The sequence below is a fragment of the Euprymna scolopes genome, chromosome 42, assembly GCF_053919585.1.
Source record: "Euprymna scolopes isolate OS-2025 chromosome 42, ASM5391958v1, whole genome shotgun sequence".
NCBI classification, from domain to species: Eukaryota; Metazoa; Mollusca; class Cephalopoda; order Sepiida; family Sepiolidae; genus Euprymna; species Euprymna scolopes.
This window is the reverse complement of record NC_136523.1, coordinates 48,197,916-48,211,154: the sequence shown is the minus strand read 5'-3', so window position 1 is coordinate 48,211,154 and position 13,239 is coordinate 48,197,916. Positions and strand designations below refer to the sequence as shown.

The 13,239-nt window shown below is 34.6% G+C and overlaps 1 pseudogene across 1 annotated transcript; it reads right to left on the bottom strand.

Annotated features, from left to right (window-relative positions):
- Positions 1-7,652: 7,652 nt before the first annotated feature.
- On the bottom strand, positions 7,653-9,595 carry LOC145267214 (calcineurin B homologous protein 1 pseudogene; annotated as a pseudogene). The gene has a single exon (XR_013864837.1). The product of XR_013864837.1 is annotated as a calcineurin B homologous protein 1 pseudogene (transcript).
- Between the last annotated feature and the right edge of the window lie 3,644 nt (positions 9,596-13,239).

Genomic DNA, 13,239 nt, shown 5'->3' with positions numbered 1-13,239 from the left:
CTATCTTCAGGCAATGCTCACCTGGAACCGTAGAAATTCAATATCTCCATTCACTGTGCCAGTGGATAAAGGCATTCAATTCTACCCCAAACAGACTAAAATGTAATGCAACAAGTATTGAAGGCAGTAATTACTTGGGGATATAATTACGACACTCAGCATTTCCATCCTGTCATGGTTGATCATCTGAAGAAGGCCAGAGGATGAGTTGGCCGAACTGTGGTGGAACAACAACAGTTATACAGATGAGAATAATAGTTTGCAAATAAATAAATAAAAATAAAACTATATTTATGAAACAGTTTTTAAAAAGACTAAAACTTGAAGTAACATTTTATTTGAACGTTTTAATAAAAATATGTTTATGAAATAATTTTTTTTTTAAAAAAGTCTGAAACTTAAAAAGGTAGCACTTTATTTGAACGTTTTAATAAAAATATGTGCATGAAACGAAGTTTTTTTTTTTTTTTTTCAAAAGACTAAAACTTAAAAAGTAACACTTTATTTTAACGTTTAAATAAAAAAAAACATGTTTATGAAATGAGATTTTTATAAATCAAACATCATAAAAAAACGCATCCAATACAGAATATTCGGTTCAAAATCTCATTTCATAAATATATTTTTATTAAAAATGTTCAAATTAAATTTTTCAAGTTTTAGTTTAAAAAAAAAGATCTCGTTTAATAAACTGATATTTGATATGAAAATTCAATTAAATTTTATTGCTTAAAAGCCTCATTTCATTTTATTTCCAAAACCTTGATGTACTTGTTTTACAAGTTCAGGGGTTGAAGCTTGGTAGACAATATGGGACCTATTAGATTAGATGTTATTTTTCTGAAAAAAAGCGGTTGGGGCACCAGCCCAAATGTGGCACTGGTTACTTTTAATACATCTAAAACCAAGCTTTTATCTTTACATCATCAATGCTCTGATCCCCATCTAACATCAATTGAAATGAATGGCTCTAGTAGGGAGGTCTCATGTTTTGACAAACTTCTGGGCTTGACCTTTACTCCTGATCTGAAATGGAACACGTACATCAAATCTGTTGCCAAGGCCGCTGGAAAAATGGTCGGATCCTTCTATCGATCCAGTAGATATCTCACTGCTGATGCAATTCTCTATATAAGAGCCAGGTACGTCCAAGGATGGAGTACTGTTGCCACATCTGGGCAGGAGCTGCTAGAAAAGACTTGTCCTGCCTTAATAGAGTTCAAAATAGACTTCGTAGCCTTGTGGGAGATGTCCTTTTCTTTTCCCTGCAACCACTTTCTCATAGAAGAGATGTTGCGAGTTTGTCTCTGCTTTATCATTATTTTCATATTTTCACTTAATAGGTCCTGAACTGTCATCTAAGCTTCAACCTCTGTCCCACCGATGAAATGTTGCATCTCTCTGCCTGTTCTACAAGTATTTTAATGGTGAATGCTCTGACAAACTGCAAGCACTTGTGCCCCCACTATGTAAATACCCTCGACAAACCTGACAAGCAACTAAATCCCACCTCTACACAGTAGAGAACCCTAGATGTAAGAGAGCTTTCTACTCCAGTAGTTTCTTCCCCAGAACTGCTAGACTTTGGAATTCCATTCCGGGTCCCTGCTTCCCCAACTGTGCTGACATGCAGAAGTTCAAATGTACCGTGAATCAACATCTTGCTGCCCAACTCCCTACATAGTATCCCAGTAGCTTATGTCCCTGATAGTAGCCCCTTACACCAAAGTGGCAATGTGCCTTGTTTGGGGTGAAAATGTAATTAAAAAAAAAGTGCTCGACTGAGCTCCAATCTATGGTCCCACCATGCCAAACTTTCACAAGAAACACTCGTCTAGCTGAAAACACTATCAATAATTCCCCTCACTCTTTATCTGTGCCTAAACCTAAACATAGATTCCATGAACAAAGCTTCTTTCTTAGAACTGCACACCTGTGGAACTGTCTTCTGTTTTCCACCTGACTACAATCTAATTGTCTTCAAGTCCAATGTAAACAAGTTCTTGATGAGCCGTTCCACTTAAGTTAACAAATTTACCGAATTTCCATTACTAACGATTACTTGTCCAATTGACTACTGTACATGCTTAACCCTTATCCTTGAGTGGTCTCTGGGCCTTGATAAGTGGTGATGCCTATGTAAAAAATATACTCCATGCATAGGCAAATAGTGACTGTATGGATATAAAATACTGGCAGTTTTGAGAAGTTTTCCCTTGTAAAAAATCTTTTTCTTTTTTATATAAAGTAAAGTGAGATGTTCCCCTGTGTTTTTGATTGGTATAGCTTTCTAATTAATAGTTTCAGCATTTAGATCAATTTCAATGTATTAGAAATTTTAGGTTATAAAACAGTACATGCCATTTAAAGACTTGTTTCGGTGTAAGAAAATTATCCTGATACTAAATCTGACCTTTTATTTCTCTGGATAATGATCCTTAACTAGAAACTAGTTTTGAGAAGTTTTCTAGAACAATACAGAGAGCTGACCATCTTTGCAGCAGACTTAGCAGTAGCTACTATATATTTGCATTTGTTCATAAACCAACATGAGAATAGATTTCGAACTTGCATTAATTTTTAGCAATTATTCTAAAGTTTTAAACAACTTTTATTTCCTCAAAGACAAGAAAAACAAAAGAAAAAATATTTAAAAAAAAGGAGTAAATGATCCTAACTAGAAATTAACCTCCTACTAAACTCCCTAACACCTTTCTTTGAACAGTTTTCAAAGTTTTGCTACAAATTCTAAATTACTAAAATTATATTTTAGCTTCACATCGGCGTACATGTTTCTGTTCTAGCTTCATCAGGTTACATTCTTGGTATGAAGATGATGAAAAACAAAATCTTTTTTCATCTCCACCAAAGCCGCCTGTTGCCTATAGTTGAATGAAAATAATATGGGCTTGGACATGTCGATATTTAGATGATCAGTGTGTATTATGCTTGAGTGAGAGACTAAAAATTAAAATTTTTAGTGATGTCATAAAACTACTAAATCATAGCATTAAAATCGCAATTAACTGTAGACAATAAATATAATAATACTGCAACAAAATTCAGATTAAAAAGTATTAGGTTGATGCAAAAAGAATATCGTTTTCTAACCTATGTTATTTTTATATATGATGTCTGAATTTATTCATTGATATAAAGCCATGTTATATATCATTTTGAAGCGCGTTTTTCACTCTACCGAATCGTGTTATTCGTTACCGTTCTTAATCTATTTTTTTGTAGGCTTTTCATCAGCATGGACAAAATTCAAATCCGCACGATTTTCTTGTTCCAGTTCAAACTAGGCTGAAAAACTGCCGAGACAACTTGTGATATCAATGATGCATTTGGCCCAGGAGCCACTAATGAACGTGTGGCACAATGGTGGTTCAAGATATTTCGCAATGGTCATGAGAGCTTCAAAGATGAAGATGGTCGCGGCCGACCGACTGCGGTTGATAATGAACATTTGAAAGCCTTAATTGAAGCTGATCCTCACAAAACCACACAAGAAGTTGCAGTTGTTCGCCATTTAAAGCAAATAGGGAAGTCAAAAAAGTTGGATAAATGGGTGCCACATGAATTGAACGATAATAAAAAAAATTGTCGTTTTGAGGTGTCTTTTATGCTCCTTCTGCGCAACAAAAACGACCCATTTCTCGAGTGGATTGTGACGTGTGATGAGAAGTGGATCTCTAAAACAACTGGCAATGTTCGACACAGTGGTTGGATGTTGGAGAAGTTTCACAACACTTCAGGAAGCAAAAATTGCATTAAAAAAAAGATTATGGTAATTGTTTGCTGATCTACAGCCAGTCTCATCCATCACAGCGTCTTGAATCTGGGCAAAATGATTATGGCCGAGAAGTACTGTCGACAAATTGACAAAATTCACCAGAACCTACAATATATGTGCCCGAGATTGGTCAATATAAAGGGACCAATTTTCCTCCGTAACTCTCGCATGTTGCTCAGCTGACCCTGCAAAAACTGAACGTATTGGGTTACGAGACTTATTCGCCATATTCACCGGACCTCTTACCCACCGATTATCACTTTTTCAAGCATCTCAACAACTTCCTGTGCAAAAAATACTTCAAAAGCTGAGATGATGCTGAATCGGCCTTCAATGACTTCATTGCTTCCAGAACTCTGGATTTTTATGCTAATGTGATAAATTAACTTGTTTCTCATTGGACAAAATTCTAATGGTTCTTATTTCGATTAATAAAGTTTATTATGAAAGAAGTTATGATCTTTTGAAGTTGAATGTAAAAAAAGGGCATTATTTTTGCACCAATCTAATATATAGCACATAAGACCTGTTTCGGTGTAATAAAAAGTATCTGACTTGTATTTTTCTAGATTGTGCACCGTTTTCATATACTATAAATCATATTTTGTTATGAATGAAAAACAGAATTATCATGTACTATAAATCATATTTTGTTATGAATGAAAAACAGAATTATCATGTACTATAAATCATATTTTGTTATGAATGAAAAACAGAATTATCATGTACTATAAATCATATTTTGTTATGAATGAAAAACAGAATTATCATGTACTATAAATCATATTTTGTTATGAATGAAAAACAGAATTATCATGTACTATAAATCATATTTTGTTATGAATGAAAAACAGAATTATCATGTACTATAAATCATATTTTGTTATTCGTTATGAATGAAAAACAGAATTATCAGTTTAAACAACATTTGTCCTCCTAATGTTGGAATTTTTTTGTACCAATAATGGTGCACCCCCCCCCATGTTTACATTTATTATTTTTTATCTGGTTCTTGTATTCGGTTTTTTGTATTTCGAATCTTTTCTGATTTTTAGTTTTGTACATTTTGGGTTTGTATGAAACTCCCTTTAATTTGGAGGAAAGGGAAATGCTAGCTCCGTGATGATGTCACGAGCCCAGCACGGGATTCGGCCTCTTTTGAAATTCCACTGACGTGGAGATTGGACGTTCGTTTCATTGCCCGGCGCTGAAAATGGAATTTTGACGAGCCTCCTTCAGAGACGAAAACCCGGCAAGAATAACCCTGGTATGTGACGAGGCCTACTTCTGAAAACTATCTACGTGGCTACAGTTTTGCACATATTTTAGAAGGAGTGAAATTATTTTAAAAAAAAGACTTTATTTTATGTGACAAGGAATTTTGGAACCTCCTACAAAGAAGAAAACCCGACAAGAATACCCGGATATGCGACGCTGCCATACTTCTGAAATCCATCTGTGTGTCTACAGTTTGCACGCAAACATGGAGGGAGAAAAAATTCTAAAAGGACTTTAAACAAAAAAAAAAGAAAAAGGCACGTGCCTGACTGGCTTTCAATTTGTGAGTACGCTCCTAAAATTTATTTCATATGCGAGTGTGATTAGGTGATACTATTTTGAATCTTATTATTGTATTCGTTCATGGATACGACATCTTCATTATAAGAACCAGTGCTATTTTTTTTTCATTATATGTTACCTTGGCGTTTCATAAATTTAATGCCCACAAAGGGAAAAATTTGCAACTAATTTTATTGTGAATAAAATCTCTTCTTCGTTTCAAAGCAAGACATTTATATTTTATTCTTTACCCCTCCCCCTTTTATTCCATGCTGTCATTTTTTTTCCAGGTTAGTTACTTTAGCGTCGAATTTATCTGGAAGCAAGATAAAATTCTGACATTTTGCAAATTTTTCTTGCTTTATGTAAAAGTAGTTTGGAAAATTTCTGCTTTTATTTGAATGTACTTGGCAAATTTTGTCCCTATATTAAATGCATTTTGCAAATTGTTTTCCCCTATTAAATGCATTTTGCAAATTTTTTATTCCCTTTTTTGGAACTCTTTGAAAATAGAGTGTATTCCTTTTTCATCGAGATACGTTTTAATTCTCTTTCAGTAAATGCATTTTGCAAACTCTATATTAAATGCATTTAGTCATATCATACAAGGCGTATAGTAACTTAGTTCACTAAATTATTCGAAATAACAGACCACTTAGTTTGAAAAGTATTCTGAAATAAGTGAACATGAATTTGCAAAATGCCTTTAGATAATGAAAGGAATCCACAGTTGTCGAACGAATCAAAGACAAGTTGATAGTATAAGTTAGTAGAGGTAACAGAAATATCAAGAGGTTAAATTTAATCCTACCTTGAAAGAAAAGGAATTAAAACGTATCTCAATTGGAAAAGGGTACACTTAATTTTCAAAGTGTCCCAAATAAGGGACAAAAAATTGCTAAATGTATTTAATATAGAGACAAAGTTTGCAAAATGCATTTACCGAAAGAGAATTAAAACGTATCTCGATGAAAAAGGAATACACTCTTCAAAGAGTTCCAAAAAAGGGAATAAAAAATTTGAAAAATGCATTTAATATGGGGACAAAATTTGCCTAATGCTTTTAAATAAAAGCAGAAATTTTCCAAACTACTTTTACATAAAGGAAGAAAAATTTGCAAAATGTCGGAATTTTATCTTGCTTCCAGATAAATTCAACGCTAAAGTAACTAACCTGAAAAAAAAAAAAATGACAGCATGGATTAAAAGGGGGGGGGGGTAAAGAATAAAATATTAAGATCTTGCTTTGAAACGAAGAAGAGATTTTATTCACAATAAAATTAGTTGCAAATTTTTCCTTTTGTGGGCATTAAATTTATGAAACGCCAAGGTAACATAATAAAAAAAATAACACTGGTTCTTATAATGAAGATGTGGTATCCATGAACGAATACAATAATAAGATTCAAAATAGTATCTCCTAATCACACTTTCATATGAAATAAATTTTAGGAGCGTACTCACAAATTGAAAGCCAGTCAGGCACGTGCCTTTTTCTTTTTTTCTCGTTTAAAGTCCTTTTAGAATTTTCTCTCCCTCCATGTTTGCGTGCAAACCGTAGACATGCAGATGGATTCAGAAGTATGCCTCGTCGCTCGGCTGGGGTTTTCTTTGCCGGGTTTTCTTCTTTGTAGGAGGTTCCAAAATTCCTTGTCACGTAAAATAAAGTCTTTTAAAAAAATAATTTCACTCCTTCTAAAATACGTGCAAAACCGTAGCCACGTAGTTTTCAGAAGTATGTCTCATCACATACCTGGGGTATTCTTGCCAGGTTTTCTTCTTTGGAGGAGGCTCGTCAAAATTCCATTTTCAGCGCCGGGCAATGAAACAAATGTCCAATCTCCACGTTGGCAGAATTTCAAAAGAGGCCGAAATCCGCTCTGAGCTCGTGACATCATCACGGAGCTAGCATTTCCCTTTTCTTCAAATTAAAGGGAGTTTCATACAAACCCAAAATGTACGAAACTAAAAATCAAAAAAGATACGAAATACAAAAAGAATACAAGAACCAGATAAAAAATAATAAATGTAAACAAGGGGGGATGCAATATTATTGGTACAAAAAAAATTCCAACATTATGTTCATTACTCTAAAATGACAATTAAGTAGACAACAATTAGTTTGCCTTGAAATTTGATATAAAAAATTTCGAATTCGTTATCATAGAGTTAATGTTGCACCTGGATTATTTTTCGTAACTTTTGGAATCTATACTAATTTCGCTATGCCACGTAAGTACGTAATAATGTTTTCACTTGTGTTGGTTTTTAAAGATCAGCATTGTAAACACGCACCCAATTTATTTCACCTTTATTGTGTCTAGGTTCCTTTGCTAAATTTGAAGGACATCTTATCCGCAACATGTTCCTCTTTCATGACTTTGTAAAAGTCTTGGAAAGTGATTTTATTGTTGTCAATGTTGCTGTCGACTGCCTCGGAGATACTCTGCTGCACAATTCCGTGCATCTCATTCGCAGGAATCGTCTCCGAAGTCAGCAGCATTAAAAGATCGAAGAGTTCATCGCCTGTGATGATGTTATCGCCATCAAGATCATAGAGTCGAAAGATAAATCTGAGTTTTTCCTCTTCGGAGTTAAGGCCCTGGCCGGAAGTATCCATGGGACGGAACCGCGCCAAAATCCGAACAAAATCCCGGAAAGTGACCATTTCTGATTGGCTTTCTATAAAGAACAAATGTACGATTCGGTCCCCGATTGGATTAATTGTGAGCTCAGCAATCCGCAGGAAGTCCGCCCTGGTCAAGTAGCCTTTCTCATCTTTATCGAGCTGTTTGTATCTTTTATGAATATTCTGGATCTCCTTGGAACTGAAACCGGTTTCGTTTGTTAACGCTGTAAAAGTCTCTTGATCATGATCCGGGCTCGATTGAAATTGGCCCATTTTTTTTTTTTTTTTTTTTGATCAACCAGGATAAACCAAAGACTGGAAAATTAGTCTTCTATTATTGATTTGGACAAGGTAAAATGTAGTATCACATTTGAACGATCTAATTTGATGTTGCGCCGTTGCGGTTCTAGCAAAAAGAAAGAAAAAAAAAAGAAAGAAAAAAAAGAAAGAAAAGTAAAACCATGCTTATCCTGTCGTCACATTGTTGAATTTTGATTGATCACAAAAGTCGAATGACGTCATTAAAGGGCGAATGATAAGTGATGTATTGAGCTGGAATTGATGACGTACTAAATGTGGCGACTTTGTCGTGAAGCGACTAGGCATTTCCCACGGACACTAAAAAGCAAACAGTTATAATTGCTCTGTTTTTTTTTTTGTTTTTTTTTATTACTTGAGTCACCACTTATCAAGGCCCGAAAGCCACACGAGAATAAAGGTCAATGAATGTAAGATGGTAGCGTAGTAATCGTTAATGGTGTAAATTGGGCAGAATTTGATATATTTATGGGGACGGATCAATAAAATGATAAGAACTTGTTTACATTGGATTTGAAAGCTACTATGTTGTATTCAACCGGGAAGCAGACCAGTGGAACAGTTTTCCATAGGCGGGCAGTCTGGGAAAGAAGCTATGTTCATGGAATCTGCGTTTAGATTTAGGCATTGATAGAGAGTGGGGGAAATCGTATATCCTTATCCGTTGGAATTCGCTTTCCCCCTCACTTGCCCAAAAGAAGGAAGAGTGCTTGTGTAGATCAGTGATATTTTTAAACCAACGTATTTCATGTAAATGCATTATCACATACTTATGTGTCATGTCGAAATTAGTATAAATTCCAGACATTAAGAAAAATGATATAGTAAATGTACTAGATGTATTAAAAACAAAACAAAAAAAAACATCCACCCATAATTACGTTCTGAGAACCTGTGTTAAAAAATGACAGAAATAACGGACCCTTAATTTAAGTCAGTTTGTCATACTGAATTGGTCGCACAACTCTTCCCCATTAAAACATACGATAAGACTCAATAATTCGATAAATTCTACTTTTACTTGTGATTCTGTTTTTACTGGGTCATTTTCTGTAATTTTTGGAATTTATGCTAATTTCGACATGACACGCAAGTACGTAATAATTTTTTCACCTGTTCATTTAGTAAAGTTTATGTAAATGTTTTTGTAAATAAACTCCAGTAAGTAGTGTAAGATATTTTATCTCACATGTCTTTTGTTTGCTCCATGACAGTGGCGAAATAGGACAAAATATAACAAAGGCCTGTTGCAGTTACAAAGAACTACTTTCTCTAGGGAATCAATGCCCCCCCCCCCTCTGAATTCTGTGGCCATAAGTTGATCTATCAGCTAATAGGGCGCCGCATTGATTCATCTGCTCCCTAAAGTCTTGAGGAAACGTTGGCCAGTCAGGACCGGACTTTCAGCCTAGCAACACCTCTCCTCTCTCGTCCCCTATCCTCCGGACATATTTGTAGTATGGGTACTGGTTTATACCCACTAATAAAATATATTTAATGAACACAGCCTTGATAGAGTTCAAAATAGACTTCGTAGCCTAGTAGGAGATGTCCTTTTCTCTTCCCTGCAACCTCTATCTCACAGAAGAGATGTTGCGAGTTTGTCTCTGATGTATCGTTATTTTCATGGAAAGTGTTCGACTGAGCTTCAGTCTATGCCCCCCCCCCTCGCCAAACTTTCGCAAGAAACACTCGTCTAGCTGAAAACACTATCAATAATTCCCTCCACTCTTTATCTGTGCCTAAACCTAAACGTAGATTCCATGAACAAAGCTTCTTTCTTAGAACTGCGCGCCTGTGGAATTGTCTTCCGTTTTCCTGCTTTCCGGCTGACTACAATATGGTTGTGTTCAAGTCTAACGTAAATAAGTTGTTGATGAGCCGTTCCATATAAGTTATCAAATTTACCGAATTTTCATTACTAATGATTACTATATTGTCCAATTTCTACTGTACACTCTTTAACCCTTATCCTTGAGTGGCCTCTTGGCCTTGATAATGTGGTGATGCATATGTAAAAAAAAACCCCAAAAAACCTTCTTTTCAACTGTAACAACGCTGCAAATAAATAGTTTTACGTTGTTACAGCTGAAAAGAAGTTTGTTATTCATTGTGTGCTGTACTGCTGTGTTCATTAAATATATTTTATCATAAGGGTAATTGTGTTCATTAAATATATTTTATCATAAGAGTAATTGTGTTCATTAAATATATTTTATCATAAGAGTAATTGTGTTCATTAAATATATTTTATCATAAGAGTAATTGTGTTCATTAAATATATTTTATCATAAGGGTAATTGTGTTCATTAAATATATTTTATCATAAGGGTAATTGTGTTCATTAAATATATTTTATCATAAGAGTAATTGTGTTCATTAAATATATTTTATCATAAGAGTAATTGTGTTCATTAAATATATTTTATCAGTGGGTACAAACCAGTACCTATACTAAAGGCATACCTTAAAATTCAATACAAAATTTATTAGTTCCTCGGTTACAAAAATGAATTCCTGTTTTGCCTCTGTAAAAAGAGCTGTTAACAACCTCGAAAAGTGATAGCCTTTTATCTTCATCAGGAACTGGATGCCGGTTCGTCTGTCTTCAAAGATTTGAGTTTACTGCCGTTTGAAGGGGGTCGTTCTGATGCCTTCTGATGAAAAGATGCAATTCTTGCCTAGAGACGATATTACAGAAGTTTATAATTAATGTTCATTTAAGGAAAGGTTCTTATAACAGGTCAGCGATTCAGACTCTGGAGATCCAATAAAAATTGTGCCTAATTATTTAGGCTTAAAATAAAAGTCTCAAGGAGACGAACAGGAAGAGGCGCACAACGCACAATGTTTCTCATTCAGACTGTGGAGTTCCGTTCCTTCTTCGTCGGGACTGAAAAAGAAATGCATGCATGCAAAAAGCCCGCCAAGGCGAACCGCCCCGCAGCAAATACAATCGACCAATTTGATTGATCCAAAACAAATACAATGGGAAGTATGATGTAATTGTCGAATTTCTAGCAGTAGATGAAACTTAAAGATACAAGGGTTATTCCAAAAGTAAAGCCTCTTACTTTTTTAAACTCCAAAAGTTTAAGAGCTACGAAGACGGAAGTGTACCATTAAAACGAACGTCCTCTTGTGCTCCAGAATTTATTTTTCTACATAGTCACTATCATTCTCGATGCACTTTTGCCAGCAATGATCGATTGCTGTGCATGCATGGGTGTCAGGAGCGTACTTTGTCATACAAGGGGCGTTCCAAAAGTAAAGCCTCCTATTTTTTAACTCAAAAAAGTTGAAGAGCTACGAAGACAGAAGTGATAACATTAATAGTGACCTTTTGTGCTCCTGAATTTATTTTTCTGCATTTTAAATGCATGTTAGCGAGGAATTCGATGACTCATCTCTGCTTCTGATGCACGACTATGAGAGAAGGTTGCTTTCTTAGAGTGTCACACCGTCAATATCTGCAACAGAGGGATGAAGCTTTCAAGTCACGATTGCATAAGGCCGTTTTTAATGTGTGGGGAACACAAATTGTTCATGTCAAAATGTAGAGAAAAAAAAAGCTTATGTTTACATCAAGCGAGATATCAGTGTTGACCTTTAAGGTCCCCTTTTAGTTATAGGGTGTGTGTCGGTCAAGAAAAGAAAAAAAAAATTAAATTGCCCGAAAACTACTAGTAAATATTACTCTTTTTATAACGCAAATAGGTCGCGAATACGTTGGTAAATCAAAATTTTTATTTTTTTAAAAATAATTTCGAAACTGTAGTTTCTATATAATAACTTTGTAGTTTCTATATAATAACTTTATGCTTAATCACCCAACGGTATTTTTACAAAAAATTAAAAAAAAAAAAAAAAAAAAAAAAAAAAAAAAAAAAGTTACATTGCTTGATTTTCAAAAAACTACTTATTTACGTACAATGATAATGCGGTAGGGATATCAGAAAGTGGACATTAAGAATGATTATGAGAACTTTAATAATTCAACTTACTATTTTCCGAAGCTTATAACTACTTGAAAACTGCCATTCAAACCCTAAATTTTTTTTCAATTAAAGGAGCAAAGACCAAATTGTTTTAAAATAACAAGTTTAATCGCAAATTATGTAATATTTGTTTTTTAAAGCAGTTTTCTTAAAAAAATATATAAAGAAAATCAACATATTTTGACTTGCTTATAAATATATGTACCTCACTTACTTAAAAAAAATGTGCTATTAAATGGGTAGTTCTATCCTTCATTGTTAAGAATTTATCCATATTTATATTTAAAATTCCATGTATTTTTTAAATAAAAGGATTTTTTAAAGCGAGGGTCGTAGAAAATCGCATTTTTGCAACGTGAGGTAATCTCTCACATTCTGAAAATCCTATGATAAGTTGCTCGTTTGGTTAGCATTGCTGGATGGCGTCGTCCTTTCGAGATAAAAACTCCTACTTGTGAGACATCGGCTTGAGTTATTGACTGGTTGGATGGCTGCGTCCTTTGTCGAGACGAAGTAGGTTCATTTCACAGTCGGATTTTGGCGCGGTTTGCTTGATCTGTGTTGGTTAATAGAAATTCTTGTGTGTGGGGCGTTTGCTCAGTTGGTAGAGTGCTTGCCTCGCATGCAAGAGGCTCAGGTTTCGAATTCTGAGTTCAGATGTGTCTAACTGATGAGCCCAAATGAGGGTGAAACTCGAGTCTTGGACTTCCGGTTCATTGACTGTCATGGCTCTTGTGAGCTGCGACGTTGTTTGGCTGTGGAATTTATTATATACAATATCTCACATTCTGAAAATCATATATATATAATTTATGTGCCATCAGCAAGAAACGAAACCAAAACATACAACTCCCCACCCTCATTCTTTAGCCTCTGAGCTACACCCATACACACACACATATATATATTTATATATAAAATCACCTATCTATCATCTT